Here is a 17431-nt window from a genome sequence, read left to right as displayed (position 1 = left end):
TGTGTCAACACAACACAACTACAAGATTCGACCATGTTTAAAATATATTTTACGGGACTACGGGGAAAACACACATCAATGTGTGTATTGAGGAAGTGGATCAGCTGACTGATGGCGGAGGCAACGTTGACACTGTTGCTCGGTGACAGCCAGTGGCGGTGTAGATAGAGCGTTTTTCATTAAGTGACGGAAGACCGCAACTACGGAAAAGGGCTTCAAATCTTTTGCAATGAACGTCCCCACTGCACTTGTTCTGTTCTTGTGTTTTCTGCACCGGTAGAATCGGCTGAAACTGTCTTTAACTGCCGGTGTTACCTGGGAGGCGTTTCGCCATCGCAGCACATGAACACATGCTGCGTTCAAGTGCTCCTCTAAAGCTCAAGTGTATTGAACCGTGCATGGCGTACCGTACGGTTCAATGTTATATTCTTTCTATTTTGTTGCATTACAACCTGAAATTGGAAGCTGGAATACCAGACAAGCATCTGAAACAAAAGGAGTTCTCCTATAGCCGTGAGTCAGGTCTCTGAAAGTGAAGCATATATTGGCAGACAAGAATGCTTATTGCCAGTGAGGGAAGTCAAGAGGCCTTCAAAGTCATCAAGGGAGGTTGGTAAAAAAACTCCAAGTTAATGAATCACAGCTGCGGTAAATGAATGGCCTGTGAGTGGGAAGATGGCAGTTTTCTTATATCATTATTACTGCCATGTTAATTTCACTTATAGTGATGTTTTTTACTTTAAAAGTAAACGTGAACGCCATACAGTGAATGCACCTGTGGACAGATTAAATAACCATCATGTGGCTCAAGTTGGAAAAACAATTTCCACGAGTATAAAATGATTCTGATTCATCGCACTTAGGCCCATAAAGAAACTTTGCACCAGGGCTGTATCCAGGAAATTGTTTTTCTGTTTTCAAATTATAATTTACCAACGCCACATTGGCATTACCGATGAGGTAATTACCAACATTATTCCCCCACTTAACTACAAAATGGAACTTTCTCTGAAAGAGAGAGAGAGAGAGAGAGAGAGAGAGAGAGAGAGAGAGAGAGAAAGAGACGGCCTATCAGTGTTTGTGGCATCAACTGAAAGGTTTTAACGGCATTCTTGCTCACCATTGATTAAATAAATGGCATTTCCCTAATTGCACAAGTGCTCGGTCTCCACTTATCTTGCCTAGTTGTAGTGATAGCATAGAAAGTCACACTCCAGTCATAAATGTTTTCCGTACCCGCTCTGTGTGTGTTGAAAACGTGACGTGTTTTTTGGTCCATTTGTCCTTCACACGGGGGGAAACAGCAGCTGTGGTTTCCTTTCATTCATCTAAGTTACAGCTCTGCACTCCCCCAAAGGATTAGAAAGCACACAATTATTTGTTTTGGCATGTTTTGGTGAAATTATGCAGAAAAGGTTTGAGGAAATATGTACGAAATTATTATCACGGGAAAGCATTATTTAGTCACTATGCAACAAATCGCTGGAATAAACTTCCTGAAGATGTAAGACTTGCCCCAACTCCGACCACTTTTAAAACTAGACTGAAAACTTTTATGTTTTAAATCTTTTAACGTCTGCACTGTTTTTTTTATTGTCCATTGTATTGCAAATGTGTTTTTTATTCTTCTTGTCCTTCTGTAATGTATTTTAATTTTTCCTTTATTTTCTTTTAATTCTTCTATTTTTTCACTTTATTGTATGACATGTTATGATGTGACTTTGAGTGCCTTGCCTTCAATACAGATTCAGCAGGAATACACAATGTATAAATTGGTATAGGGGCACCCAGGTAGCTCACTCCTGGTAGCTCACTCCTGGTAGCTCACTCCTGGTAGCTCACCCAGGTAGCTCACCCAGGTAGCTCACCACGTACCAAGGCTAAGTTCTTACCACAGTGGCCCCGGTGGTAATCGGACCTGTGGCCCATTTGCTACATGCCCCCCTTCCCAGTGCATCTATCCTACCAAACTAACATTTGCATTCTTGTGGAGATGTGGTTCTGATCTTTCTGATATTCACTCTCCAGTTTTGGTCTCCACTCCTTTCTGGGGAATATATCTGTATCTTTAGCGATGTCATTAACTTTGTATGCTACCTGCTGAGCAGGCAGACAGTGACTTTCTCAAAACTTTTGCACTGAAAACAAGCTTCCCGCTGCTGAAAACGACGCTGCGCGTGGTGAGAATTAATCAAAAAGGGGTGAGTTGTGTTTCAGGAAACCAAAACAATGAAGCTGAAGAACGTCGTAGGACAGAGGGGAACTGATAAATTATTTGATGGCTCGTCACTACAAGAAACAACATATCAAGATAAAAATAGTGATAATAGCGGCATTAAGGTGATTTATCTGCCATTATATGCATCACAAAATCTCTGTAAAATCACATAAAATTATGAAATTAACGTTCCGTGAAATTAACTGTGTTTGACTGCAATGCATTAGAAAATAAAGTGTGTGTAGAACAAAACAAAAAAAACCTTAATTAGTTTTATACGTTTTTACATAGGTTTTCTTGGCGTTATTTTAAACAGAATGTTGTTCAATGGCACCTTATGATCGTGTTCCACCTGATATATGGTTGTATCCCACAGCTGTATGAATCTGAATAACTGAAATTAAATAAAGCTGAACACTGCTGCTGAGGAGGGAACTATTAAAGGGATTTGAACTATTGAGATCTGTGTTTAAAAATCTAAACTCAGTCAGAGCCAAGCAAATACATCTTCTATCTCACCATTGAAATTAAATGAACACAGCGATTCAAAACATTAGGCTGATCGCCTCATTATTGCAATTTACTCTCCACTCTCTTCTGATTGTACTTCCGAAAGGGCAGAAGGCATTATTAAAGGATAAGCAGCCATCTCAGTCGAGCATGAAGCATTGACCAAATTTCATTCCAATTTCCTAGAAAGGCAACTGAGTTATACATCTTCCGAAATCACTGTATTGTGGATGGTCGGATTTTTTTGCATAAGGATTAGATAACATCTAGCAAAACCAAATCACAGATTCGCAACCAACTTAATACCCGTCCGCTCTTTCCGCTCATTCCTTTCCACGGCTGGTAATGATAGCGGCGGAGTGCGAATCCATGGTAATGGTGTTTACCTCGGTTCGAGGCCATTCTTACCATCACCACGTTTCTCCACTCTGTGGCTCACGTCACCGCAGTTTCACAAGGGTGTCGGAAGCATCAACGTCAAATAAAAAACATGAATGGTTTGTCCATTCCGGGCTCCTGTAGGAAAATGGCAATGCAACACGTTTCCTGACTTCCTGACAAACAATTCTTGGTTTATTACAGTTATGTGATTATATTACAAATATATTCCATTTCTGCTTCAAACTGGCCCTTTGAAAAGGAACTTTAGTGATACCTTGTTTATCATGACGAAAACTGACTTCTTAGCTTTGACATAGGTATGGAGTCAATTTCCAAAACTTTGATTAAAGTCTCTCACGTCCATATTACACCTCTCTTAGGCCGCCGGGATTTCTTTGAATCCGTCTTTAGAGCAGTAAATCTATTGTGGTTGGTGAATGCTCTGCTGAACGTGCTCTTTTGTGGTTACCTTCCAACCCAAATTCCCTTCGATATTATTCACATTAAATTCCTCAAAGAGGTTTTAGGGGCTGTAGGCTGCTGCTTGCTCTCTATTGTGAATGTCTTCCCCTCCAACGCATTCCTGATTATTTGAAGAAGTGTTCAGATTCTAAAAAAAAAAAAAACCAGCCTCCGTTGATCCATGACTTTGTGATATCTATACATGTTTCTTTTTTAAAGCTACATGATTTATCTTAAAAGCTTTGGAGAATGTCTTACGGAGCGATGTCAGGAGGTGATGGAATGAAGTAACAATTCAAGAGTGACTGTTCCACTGATTTTCATTTTCCCTGTCAAGAAGATAAAACGTCTTCCTTTTGTAAGAATCTGTTACTCTTTTCTGTTCCGGTATTTGCACCGTCTTAAAGAAATGACTGAACATTCCCTTCTTCAAACTGCTCGCCGCCTCTTGACCACAGCTTTATATCATCTCCTATGGCTTCATTTTAAAATGTCTTATATCAATTTATCATGGCTTTAAAAACACAGCTTTTCCTTTCCACTGTCTCACTAATGTAATTGAGGTATAGGGGAAGAAAAGAAGTAAGCCTACTCTTGATAAATGTTTAAACCAGCATATGAAGCTCATTCTTAAATATTCCATTTCTCTCTGAAGAAGCTGCAGCCACTCATCTCTGCATTTCTGTGTTTGGAATTTGCATTTGCTACTCTGGAGGCTACTCGGTCAACAAGGATGAATCGGCTCAACCCTATAGAACTTGCCCTTAGAATAGAACTTCAACAATACTTTTCTTTGGCTCAGAACAACGATCGCACAGCAAGAATTACTTTGTAGAAAACTCGCACATCCAGTCTTCTCGATGGCTTGATTGGATCCTCGCCACCTCTACTTCATTTGGCCAAGCACTGAGCAGTAACTGTTGTATTAACTGGTCCACCTTAAAATGATCAGCCCACCTTAAAATGGCCCTGAAGATGGATCGAACCGGCATGTTTTCACAGCAATATACACTAGATGTTAGAGAGGGAATTATGACCCGTTTTAATCCCTAACACCAGCTCTAAGCAGCTTATAATACACTATTAAAAACTACTAATGCTAATTTGTTCTTAATCAAAGCAAAATATATAGATACATTACTTGTAATTTCCTACTTATTCAAATTGTGTATTCTTTAAATAACCACCACAGACAACAATAACAAAGTAGAAGGATAACAGTTTGAATTTTTGAGAGATTCCATCAACTTTGGGATATGTGAAGTACATTTTGCGGGTGGCGATGAGAAAAAGTTAATATGCAGCCTTGCTGTCATTTGTAGTTGTTGTAGAAAATCAAAATCGGAAGGTCAAGTTTCTTTAAAAATGGAAATTGGCCAATAAAATTGGAATCTGTGCTTCGCCAGTATCGACCTAAATAACCCAAGTCGCATCGACTTAGGAACTTCCCAAGTCAACTCAACCCTATTAGGTATTCTTTGTGTATACCTAAATAAATAAAATTATACTCCCGTTTAAATATTAGCCTGAAGGCTGAAGGCGTTTATTGTGAAAGGAAAGGGATCTCAAATATCACAAGACAACAAGTGCTTCATAAACTTTTGAGGATGTTTGCAGCATTAATTATTGATATCATGGGCAAACGGGTGGTCCATCCAATCTCTGAATTGGATGGAAATGACATTGACCAAGTTTAACACACTGCTATATTCAAAGTCGGAAGTGAAAAGATAAGAAACACTGGCAAAAACAAACGACAAACAGCAAGCCCTAAAAAAAAAAAAGAATAAACAATAAAGAAATAATTAAGATAAGAAACGCACACAATTAAAAATGGATTATAGAAACCACATGACGATATAACGCAGCACATGTAAGTGAAGCACGAAAGCAAATTGCATAAAATGGCATGTTAGAGGGGTAAAACGGATTTGAAAACCCCTGATGCAGAAAATGAAATCATAGGGCATGTGATAGGCAGTGTGTATGCGCCAGTGTGTATTCGTGAGAATGGGTAACGAGCGGCTGAGTGTGTTTATTATAATTGAATCTTCTATCAGATTCATTTGCATTTTGTGTTGACGAAGAAGTCTTTCATTTGTTTACATGTGTTTCAACACGGAGGGCTTTTAGGGGCTCTTTGGTGTTTCACATACTCTCAGTGGAAAACCCGGACGATTCCTTTGTGTTCGCACTAGTGTCACTGAAAAAAAAAAACAGTGAATAATACAGCAGAGGATGAGTGCGAATGGGCTTTACGAAAGACATTATGGTGGTCCTGGGAGTCGTTTGGTTTTTAAAAAGGTGTTTTTTACACACATCTGCTTGCTTGGTTGGAGGTAGCCAGAAGCATCGGTATGTGGGAGACTTAACAAGTCATTGCGAGTCCATCACAAAGAGAGACCAGCAGAAGACCCTCAGGTTAACTGCAGCCTAGACCAGGGAATGGAAACCAAGACTACATCAAACTAAATGTAAGTGGCAAATTAGAAAACTTCGGAAGGTTTGAAACCCTGATAATTGTTGTGCCTGCATTCCTCAACATATACACATTCACCCACAGTTATCATATTACAGAAAATTACTTTTTTAGAATATAGAAATGTTATTTCCAGAGTTATTCTCAGTAGCACAGCGGCAAGGGCTGGTTTAAAAATGCTGATATTATAAATAAGTGATATGAAACTAGATATCGTCTTAGGTTCTGCATAATCTAAGTGTTATATGGTAATATGACATAAGTGTTACTGTACAGATTTTAAAGCATTACAGAGAAGTGATGTAATTCTACTATTATTTGCGTTTACCGACTTTGTCATTATATCCACATTACTGATGGGTATTTATCAAAAATCTCAGTTTGGATACTTATTGTGAAACCACTACAATATCATTATATTCTACAAAATATCATAACATTTTGATATCAAGGTGTTCAAGTGGTCTCAACAGCATTAATGGTCGCTCATTAGCTCAGCCACAACCTAAAAATTGATGCGACTAACTCAATTAATCTGCTTATTTTTCCCAATTAATCAGGTAATTGTATTTATTGTACACAAGCAGCATACTGAAATACTATTTTAACATCTTGGTGGGAAATACTCAAACTCCCACTTTAAATTTGATTCATATCACATTACTTTGAGAAACGTCAGTACAGTTTCCTCCTTTAGTTTTTATCTTCATAAGCTACAAAATTGTCAATGTGAACATTTCTCACAATGTTTAAAATATTCATATGGAGAGGCTCAGTAGAAATGCAAACACAGTCAATAAACATCCAGTCTGTTGCGTTGACTGTCTCGTGGATCATAAGGTTTATTCACAGAGGCACGCCGTTCATCAAAAACCCTGTTTGATGGATTCCAACAGTCGTTAAGTCCGTTTTTAGGCTGATGATGTTAACAAAAATAATTAAGAAAACAAACAATTTTTCCTAAAATAATGACGTTTATGTACAAAAACTGGAGCTACAAACACACACATACACACACATACACATAATATATACTTTTATCACTCATCAACTATTTAGGGCCTTAATTCCAGCAAATATAATCTTATCCCCTTGAGGAACATTGTGAACACCAGGGCCGTGATAATCCGTCCCCCACATGAACTCGTATGACATTCACCGCCGTTCTCCCCGTGCCGAGTCCCTGCATCACTATTAGGGTAATGGCGTTCGGCTCATATGCACGCTAAAAAATGGATTTAGGACCCATTAGCTTATTAGGCGCAAAATGACATTATCTCCCTTCAGTGTGAACTCCGTAGCAGCCCCTCAAGAGATAAATTATGCCGTAGCAACATTATGCCCCCCCGATCCGTCAATCAATCCTGTTATCAGTCCGTCTCCCCGGAGGGATTGCAATCACCCATTCACCGCGTGCTCTAAATGAATGAAGTGCCCTGGCTAATCCATGCAGCATGTTTGTAGAAGGATTCATGTAAGTGAGAAAGATGTTCTGAAGTGTTGGAAATGCTTGAATAAAGATAAAACGCCGTGAAGAGGGTCCAAGTGTTGAGTTCGGTGTAACCTTCCAGATCACCACGTTGAACTCCCAATTTACACAAAAACAGAACGTCGGGATTTTTGTTGAGTGCGAACACATGAGGGCTTCATTTTAGTCTAATTTGTGTTCATGCATTTTTAATCGTTATTGTTGTGACCAGTTACCATGGTTGCCGGTGTCTGTCTCATCTATGGCTATCCACTATCACTCCTGCTCACCTAGCTTTAGCATTAGCATTACCTGCTCTCTCCACTGCAGAGGGGCCGTTACATTTTATTTATCCTAATCATCAATATCGTCATGGGTGAAGCTGTCTAGCTCACTAATAATGTGAGCCTGATTATTATTTTTTAAACCGTATCGGGTCTCTCTTTTATTTATTTATTTATGGGAGGCCTTACAATTCATGATCATCTTATTTATGATTATTTGATATTTCACTGAAAAGCTTATTTACTAAGACAAAAATTGTGTCTCATCTGTGATGTAATAAAACTACTTGCATCTTAACAAAACAATTTTAAGCATATTAGATGATTATTGGGATAATATTGTGATTATCTTGGTCGGGATAATTGTGATATGAAATGTTCATATGGACCCATGCCTACTTAGCTTATTATTTTATAAATGGCAGCCTGTGTGTTGTCATAGTTCTTTGAATGAATATCTTTCCTCATAGTTTTTGTTGACAAAATCAAATCACTGAAACAAAGACAAGCATCAAATCTCCACACATGAGAATATAAAAAGATCCCTACTCGTCTTGACTTGTTGGTTGATCAGCTAATTGGTTAATCAACTAATCCTTTCGTTCACGAGACATCACATGATTGATACGTGGACGTTTGTGCCAAATTTGAAGAAATTCACTGAAGTGTTCCAGAGATATCGTGGATGGACGAACGATCCACGACTGTCTCCGGCTGCCAGAGGTGTAGAAGAGTTCCCCGTCTAATAACCTTTATAAATACGGTATTCATGGCTACAGATTCACTATTCAAATCTGTACATTTGGAGGTGGTTGAACTGAGACTTCCAGTGTGGCCTTGGGAGGATGAATTAGGAATGAAATAGGGAGCCTGTGAAAGGTTAGCTGTACTCCAAATTGGAATCTCTCGTCTCCCTGCTTCATTATCACAACTTCCTCTTTGTGGCTGCTCGGAGGCTAATTAAGGGGGGACGGAGAGAGCGAGGGAACAAGACCTCGCTGATGGAAATCAGCGAGAAGGACAGGAATGGGAGAATGGAGGAATAATCGGTCGCCTGATGAACGCTTACGGTGCCCTTGATGAATAGTGCCAATGCCTTGCTAAAATGGATGAGGGGCGATCGACTCAAGTGTCAGGGACAAACTACTAGACTTTGTTCTTGGAAGAAAAAAAAGAAGAAGAGGTGTAAGCGGAGTGTACGAAAGAACCGAGAGTAAGTAGAAATCAACGTAATTTACTGACTTTGGCATACAATGTGTCCTCCTACTGCCTCGCTGGCAGACCCACACAGCAGAAACGAGCTTCTTTCAATTCACACAGCTACAGGAGGCCTTCACTGCTGGTCTCTACAGAAGCAATTACATAATGAGTTATGGAGGCTATGTTTTAATATTGATTAATCTGCTTATTATGATGATTATGATTATTGTCTAAATGAAATATGAATTATAACAGATAGTCTCTGGTTAATATATGTTTGTTCTAGAATATGTTGTCTCCATTTCTGATTCAGTGACGACAGGAAGAGAATCTCAACGCTGTGCGGCATGAATATCAGGGCTTAGCGATCAATTTAGATTATTCAAAACAAAAAGTGAAAAACATAACATTTGAGAAGCTGGAATCATGCAAAGAATACATTTGTTGTTGTTTGTTGCTTTTTAAAGTAAAAAGGAGCTAAATCCAAAGTTCTGAGCATTTCTATTGCATCTCAATGGGTGTCAACTTGGGTACGGCTGAGTGGGCTGCTCGCAGCTAACAGTGCAGTGCAGACAGTGACTAACTAAAGAGGCTATAACCTTCTGTCACAGCTTATAGGAGCTGAAAATTTATTCTAACGAGATTATTTTTCATTAATTTTTTTCATTTTCTCGATTGACAAAATACAAAATGTCTGAATAAACTATTATTTTTGTCATTTTAGAAAGCCCAAGGGGATTTTTTTCCAACCAATAGTCCAATTTGTGGTAACATAGTGATTTCATATAGGTGATGTTTTACATTTTTGGTAGTAAAATGACTTTAAAGAGTAATCGATAATCAGTAGCTAATGCGGATTCATTTCCTGTTAATTGACAAACAACGAGCCTATAATCGATGGAGTATCGTTTGGGTTCTGCGTGTTTAAACAGTTGGTTCCACAGCAGCAGTGAAGTGCCTCTCCCTTTCTTTCCCCGCTGACTCATGGAGGTCAATCAGTCTCTTCAATCAGTTTTCTTTTAAATCTTCTATGACAAGTGACCTTGCAAAACGGCTTTTGTCAACATCTCTGCATTGTAATTCATGCTAAACGATACGGCCGTGACTGCGCCAGTGCAGCATCATTCAAATTGGTGCCTAATCCAATCTAAAAGTCCACTTTATTAAATAAACCATGTCTCATGCCGTGTCTGAATGGAGTAAAGTCTCGAGAGCAAAAGTCGTGAGTTTGAGGTCGCCGGTTTAAAGCGAGGCCTTTTCGGGCTACGGAGCCTTCACCTTCCCCCCCGGCACGCCATAAATATCAGGAGCTGCCATTTTAATGAAAACCTAGAAGAATGTGCCTGTTTTCTCTTCGGAGGAGGTTCCCAGGCCGTCATAAAAAAAAAAACCCAATCATGCCAAAAGGTCCATTCCAAAAATCTACATCCAGCGAGCCGGAGGAGGTGAAAGGTCACCGCGTCCGGGCTCCTGGTGACACGGCACATTGGCCGTTTACTGTGTTGATTTGATAATGCGGCTGGGCGGGCCACATTTACATTTCAGAGTTCAGGGGGGTTATTTATCACCACGGCGGAGAGAGAGAGAGAGAGAGAGAGAGAGAGAGAGAGAGAGAGAGAGAGAGAGGGAGAGAGAGAGAGAGAGAGAGAGAGAGGGAGAGGGAGAGGGAGAGAGAGAGAGAGAGAGAGGGAGAGGGAGAGAGAGAGAGAGGGAGAGGGAGAGGGAGAGAGAGAGAGAGAGAGAGGGAGGGAGAGAGAGAGAGAGAGGGAGAGAGAGGGAGGGAAAACAAAAGCAGCGACTTTTTGTCTGTCATCAACAAACGTTTGCTCTTCAGAGACAAAAAGGGAGAGAGGGAGAGTGCCATTTAAATAGCATTACCGCTTGTTTACCGCGTGCAATCACACTATCGATAGCTGTTCTTTGAAGGTATTATTCTAATCACTTTGAGAGAGAAAAACAACACAATTGTAGAGGGACACACTCCGGGAGAATAAACTGCTGTCATGTAAATACAAAAAGCGGTTGCACTCTGTGGGCTAAAAAAAAAATAGAAAGAAAAAAAGTGGGTTTTATGTGAAGGCAAGACGATTCGCTGTCAGGAGGATGTGGAAGACACACACACACACACACACACACACACACACACTGCATTTAAAGGGGTTGAGCAATGATGCAGCTAACATTATTAGCCGCTCAGGTTCGGGGATCACTCACTCTTATAGACGTGTTTCAGACAGTTAGGGAATTCATGGAATCAACAGAATGTGTCGCTCCGGCTGAAATAGATATGTAATTGCTCCACGAGGAATTACTTTTTTAAAAAAACAAGAGTGAAACATGGAAGAAAAGTGTATATTCGGTATGCATCCTGTGGAAACCAATACAAATGGTGAAGCATTTTGTAAAGGAAGACGGGGGTATCATCTAGGGTTTAAGAAATGCAGCCTTTACTGCAACACCTCCGCCTCGGTACTAACAAATACATTTGTGTTCCATGAATCAGCAGGTGACTGTTGAGTTTACAGAAAATGAGGAGAAGTACAGTAGTGTTTAGAGAGCACTTTGCTTCTATCATGACATATTTCTACATCGCAGATAATATTACCTTTTTATTGTGTGTGTGTGTGTGTGTGTGTGTGTGTGTGTGTGTGTGTGTGTGTGTGTGTGTGTGTGTTTCAGTGGTTCAACGTTACAAGTGTTTTCCATATTTCGGCCATAAAGAGATCTCAAAGCAAAGAGCAGCTAACAAAACTATAGTAAGTTGATTATAGTTAAGAATCTGAGTGGTGCACATCGAGCATTGTCAAGAAAAAAAAAACTCTTTACAGCTTCAACGTTTTCCCGCCAAGCTCCGTGGATTAAAATAAAACATCCCCGGCTAACCGCCTGGCTCCCTCTACAGGACGCTAACGGAGCTCTACGATCAGCACATTAACGCGACCGGCGCTTCACCTCACACCTTATAGCTGCAGGAACAGCGTTCCTTTCAGTTGTTGGTGTTTTTGGTTTTATGTTTGTTTGTTTTTTTAACACTGCGTTGGCCTTCAGAGAGCAACATAAACGTTAATGACTGTTTTCACACTTTCGTCTTTCTAACGCCAGGAATCGTGGGCTGCATTTGTTTATTAACCTCGTTATAGTCTATTGTCTTGCTTCCCACGTGTTGCTTCCCGGCTCTATTCCCCCGATCCACAATCATTTGCACTTGTTTTTGCAGATTTAACAACCTTCTTCGCAACGCCTCCCCCCCTCAGAGATCAGCAGTTTTATCTTAACTACATGCAGTACACGTTGAAATGGAGCTTTAAAAGCCAGAAATCACAGTTTCCGGATAATTAACCGTTGAGTCATGGATGCTGATGGCTCCCGTCATTCTCCTCCATGGACGGTCATTATGTGCTACGAGGCGGTATTTACTCTGCCTGTCCCTGCATCTGGGTCAGTTTTAGCCGTCTGAAGTTTTTGATGAAATACGATGAAATGTTTATAAAGAAGCCCCCCCCCCTCCTTGGTTATGCTTTTGTGCAATTTTGTCCGCCCCCCCCTCTGACGTGTTTTATTTTTGATCTGTTCATCATGAAAGCAGCTCTTTGTTCGAATGAAAAAGGTGTTGCAACAAATTGAAATCTCATTCTGACGGAGCTTGTGTTCCTCAGTGGCCCCTGAAAAGCGTCGTCGTCGTGACCGCAAGCACCTGATCGGGGTCGCCCGCGGCAACGTGGTCTCAACTCAAATCATGATTCACACCGTGACCTGTGATTAGTTTTGAACGCGTTGGATTTGGGACGTTCATTAACACATTTTCTGATGTAACGTCCCATCGGCAGGTCGTCAGTACTGCGTCCTCCGAATCCGTTACAAATGATCACAACAGAAATGACTCAAGCTGTTCAAAGAAGGATTTCGGGGGAAGATTACGTTCATGGTTAAAGAATGTTGACTGTGGAGAGGAAACAATCAACAAACAGCGCCCTCTTTTGTTCGACGCATGGAAATCACATTTATATAACGATACAAATCCGAAGGATCCTCCGAAGTGTGGAAGTCCCAACAACTTGGTGCTCTGTGATGCTGCGTTCAATTGACCTCGGGAATTGGAATTCAGGGTGCGGTATGACATCACACTTGAGTTGCCGGTGTTACGTAAAGGGGATTTGCTCCAATATAAATACAAACTGTTTTATTCCAGCTTGTCTCCAAAAACTACACACCAGATCATGATAACACAATAAGGTTACGATGGCTTCAAATCAGTAGACCTTTTTACTGAATATGTCTTTTATTGTAAGCCGATAGCGATCAATAAGCTGCAGGCCTCGCTGTGTGGGAGCGACTGGGATAAGACCTGATTTAAATATCACTTTCCTACCCGTGTAAAATGACTATTCAAGACTATTCAAGCAGAACATGGAACTATTTATATGTGGGAACATAAAAATGATGATATCGGACTTGAAAGCTGTTTCTCAAAGTCTGAAACGTCGTTAAAAAAAAGAAATTCCTTTTCCGTTTTTTGTTTTCGTGCCACTTTACAAGCCTTATTAGATTGCTCGCCCTCCTCTCATCCGACAAAAAAAAAGAATGGCTGATTGCTTTGGGGCGGACAGAGTCCCACAGAGTGGCTCAATTATTGACTTTGCTAAGTCAACCTTTAACGTACAAATCCTGCTCAGATTTTTTCCGTCCTTGCGGTCGGCCGAGGGCCCGCCGAAAGGCGCGCGTTCAGCTCACAGTCCAGCAGACATTAATTCCTCCCAATCTTCACACTCAATTTGGTCTCGGCTACTCCTGCCAATGTGGCTGAGCCTCGGAATTAGAAGTGGTAATTTATACAAATAACCTCTTAATAGCATGCGGCGCCCAAATGAAGTGAACCCGGCGTTGGGTTTTTTTTGCCGCGTGCCAAGCGGAATGGAAGGGCGAGTCCAATCATGTACGTACATGTGCTCAGTGGGCAGAAGGCGGCGGCGTAATGAGGATCGGAGCCCCAAAACACCCAATTTGTTTGTCATTACTTTAAGGCCTCTCCGTCCTCACAAAGCAACAATCCAGAGCTTGTGTTTGACCTCCACGACTGATATGCCAAGACACAAGCGATGGCAGAAATATTATATTATTTTAAGAAAAGGGAAATAAAATGTGGGTCAGGGTTATAATATGAGTGGCTGCGAATACATAACAAGTGTATCAGCGGCTGGCATGAATCAGAATTGTGTCAGTAAGTGTCCTTCTGAGTTGCTGAAGAAGTGCAGAAGGGGCATATTTTATCATCCCCCCCCCCCCAGAAGATGTAGAACTATTTTCAGGCAGCCGACTCGCTTAGAACGGATTTATTATGTGATGGGAGTCTACGTTTCGGAGTTGATGTGAGGGGTGTCGGGCTCTAAACTCGCCGACCTCAGCGCAGCGGCAACCGTGGAGAGACGATGATGAACTGCCCATGGGGAGGGGGGGGGGGGGGGGGACTCCAGAGACCTACAGGTGAGCGCTGGGTTGGCGGTGGGGTTTCGTGAAATGAGAAGCGGTTGAAGCAGGAGGTTTTTTTTTTTACAGCAGAGTTATCAAAATGTGGCCCCGACGGCGTTTGCCGTTCCCCCTGCTGGGCGACCCCGGACCAGGAGGAACACACCTTTTATTAGTGAGCTCCATCTCAACCACTTGGAAAACATCAGCAGCAGATTATTGTTCATTTATACAATAAAAATCACAAGAGACAGTCTCCTCGTCAACGTGATGAGATAAGAAGAAGCAGATGATCCTCATGGATCAAAAAAAAAAAAAAAAGTTGACAATGAAGGAAGCAGTACAACGTAGATGTAATTATGATATGATGAAATAGTATATGGACCTGTGTCCAGAGGTGGGAACACTCCTGTAATACTCCTTATATTTTAAAAATGGGCTTGTTTTAATCCATTTGATGGGAATTATTGATTTTTTTTCCCTTAATTGCCCCTAGGGACAAATAAGTTTCTTTTAATTGAATTCAATTCATTTTTATTTGGTACTTTGAGTACATTTTTGTCCTTCAAAGTGATACGTTTTGAGTACATTTCAGCCTGTACTTTTTCACTTTTCCCCGAGTAAAGTTGTACTTCTACTTTTACCACTTTTACCGTTACTTTGAACACATCTGTACTTGTACTTGAATAACGGAAGTCTGCACTTTTGAATATGTCACAGAAACCCAATTTACTGGTTTTTAAGACTTCTACAGCCGACTGAATATGAAGTGAATTATGAAAAGTGATAAAAGTACATTCAGTTTTCAACGAGGCAAGCAGTTATCATAACGGCGTGTTGCCAGGACAACGGTTAGGTTTACATCCCTACTGCCAATTTATTATATCAGGCTAATCCCTCTGTAGGAGACCTGAGTAGCAGCAGCCACTTAAGGGTCAAATCTGTTCCAGACATGTGAGACAGGTGGAAACACTGCAGACAGACAGGTGGTGGGCGGCAGGTGAAGCAGGCAGACAGGGTTAAACATGAGGAGGGAGAAGAGCTCACCTGGGTGGGAGTGACGCAGGAACAACGCGAGGGTCCCTTCGAGGACGTTGTTGTTGTCTCCGTTGGAGCGGCTGCTGACGTCACGAACGTAAAGTGACACAAACGCGACCGTTTCCTGCACGGAAGTCCACCTGAAGTCACGTTACCGGAACCTCGGGAGGTTCGCTCGGTTTTAACAGCTGCAGGAAAGGTGGGCGGCAGCAGTTCTGCAGGTAGAGGTGACGTCACGCCGCCGTGACGAAAAGGGGGCGTTTGATGTAGCCGGCGAGCAGCGGCGTGGGCGTCACGTGTGAGGATGATCGCGATTATTAGAATCATTTTTGTAATCCCGATTATCATTAAAATGTGCATAAAACTACCTAAAATGAAATGTAAGCACACTGGAATAACTTTACATGTTGTTAGGAAACAAATATATTTATTGCATCACAGATGACAAAAACAACTTTTCTTCCTTTTTAGTGAAAAACGATCAAAAATCATAAATAAGATGATCATGACTCATAAGTCCCCCCTGCATTAAAGTTGTATTTTATTTCATTTTTATTTAGCCTGTTTTAACTGTACGCTTGAGTGTTTAAAAGGCACCCATGAATAAAATGTATTATTATTATCAATAAAGGATAGATAAAAAATCCTGATATTTCCGATTGTGCCGATAATAGAAATTCCCCACGATGGATTATTGCGAGTGTCTTTTATCCCACTGTGTGATAAAATCCCATCCCTCCTGCAGGTCATGTTCAGTGAATGTTCATTCTTGACCTAATGATGAATTCATTGAACTTAAAGTCATTTAACCAAAAGGCTAGTTTGTTGCAGCTTTCTACCACGCCTCACTGTCTTCTTCTTCAAATCGCTCCATCCTTTCCAGCATTTCTTTTGCTCACTTTAACTTTTCCATGACTTTGAGCGGTCCCTCTAGTCTACCTGGACTGACTGATTGATTCTTTTATTGACAGGCAGGTTGATTTAGTGTTTTAGTGATTTCATGTTATTTAGTCTTTCATGGATTAGGTCAGAGGTTCTCTATCGTTGTTTTAAGACAATTTACAAAGATAGGGAACGTGTCACTTGGAAGAATTTATATAATATTATATTCTTCATCGTGCCAAAGAACAATACAGGAGAAATCTATGAGAAAGATATTAGACATGTTATTAAACAGAATTCAAATGACTATCCGGGCAATGTCTTGCTCCTGGACAGAAATGTGAACGAAGACGTTTAGAAGCAAACTGATCATCTTTTTTTCACTAATATGAGCGTGGCAATCTGAGGGAAACTTGAGGAGATTGCTTCAAACAAGTTAAACTGCAGGTTTTTACGTGTGTTTGATACATTCTCCATCTTGTAAATCGTTTCAGGCTGGAACAAAAGGATTGAGAACCTCTGACCTATCCATTAAAACCCTAAACAACATGAAATCACTAAAACACTTGGTGGTAATAGCCAAAAGTCGACTCCCAGTAAATAGTAACACAAGTCTGGCTTAAAAAGTCATTATGTAATATGAAGTAGGTTCATCCATTCGTTAATTAAACGAAGGTGTTTATAGATGATTTGCCAGGAGGGAAAGCTGTGACTCCACCAGCCGTCGTCACTGAATCAACCCAGGGAGAAAACACAAGTGTTGAACAGAAGAGTCGTTCTCATGCATGTTCTTTAGAAGCAGCAGATATTTACAGAACAACAAAAAGCAATTAAACAGGCTGCAGCTGGCGTACAGTTTCTGTAATTGACTACATTTAGGCAGCAAACATCTGCGGAGCGTATTTTCATCCAAAAAAAAATAAAAATCTTTTGTTTATTTTCTGCAAATCATTGAGAAAGTGCAATGTGACGTAACCTTGAATGAAAGGACTGCTTAATTGTTTCCTTTTGCCTTTTAAACTGAAACGTATCACATTCATGCAGGA

The sequence above is a fragment of the Eutrigla gurnardus genome (assembly GCF_963514095.1).
Source record: "Eutrigla gurnardus genome assembly, chromosome: 1".
Classification (NCBI taxonomy): domain Eukaryota; kingdom Metazoa; phylum Chordata; class Actinopteri; order Perciformes; family Triglidae; genus Eutrigla; species Eutrigla gurnardus.
Note: the sequence above shows the minus strand (reverse complement) of the source record.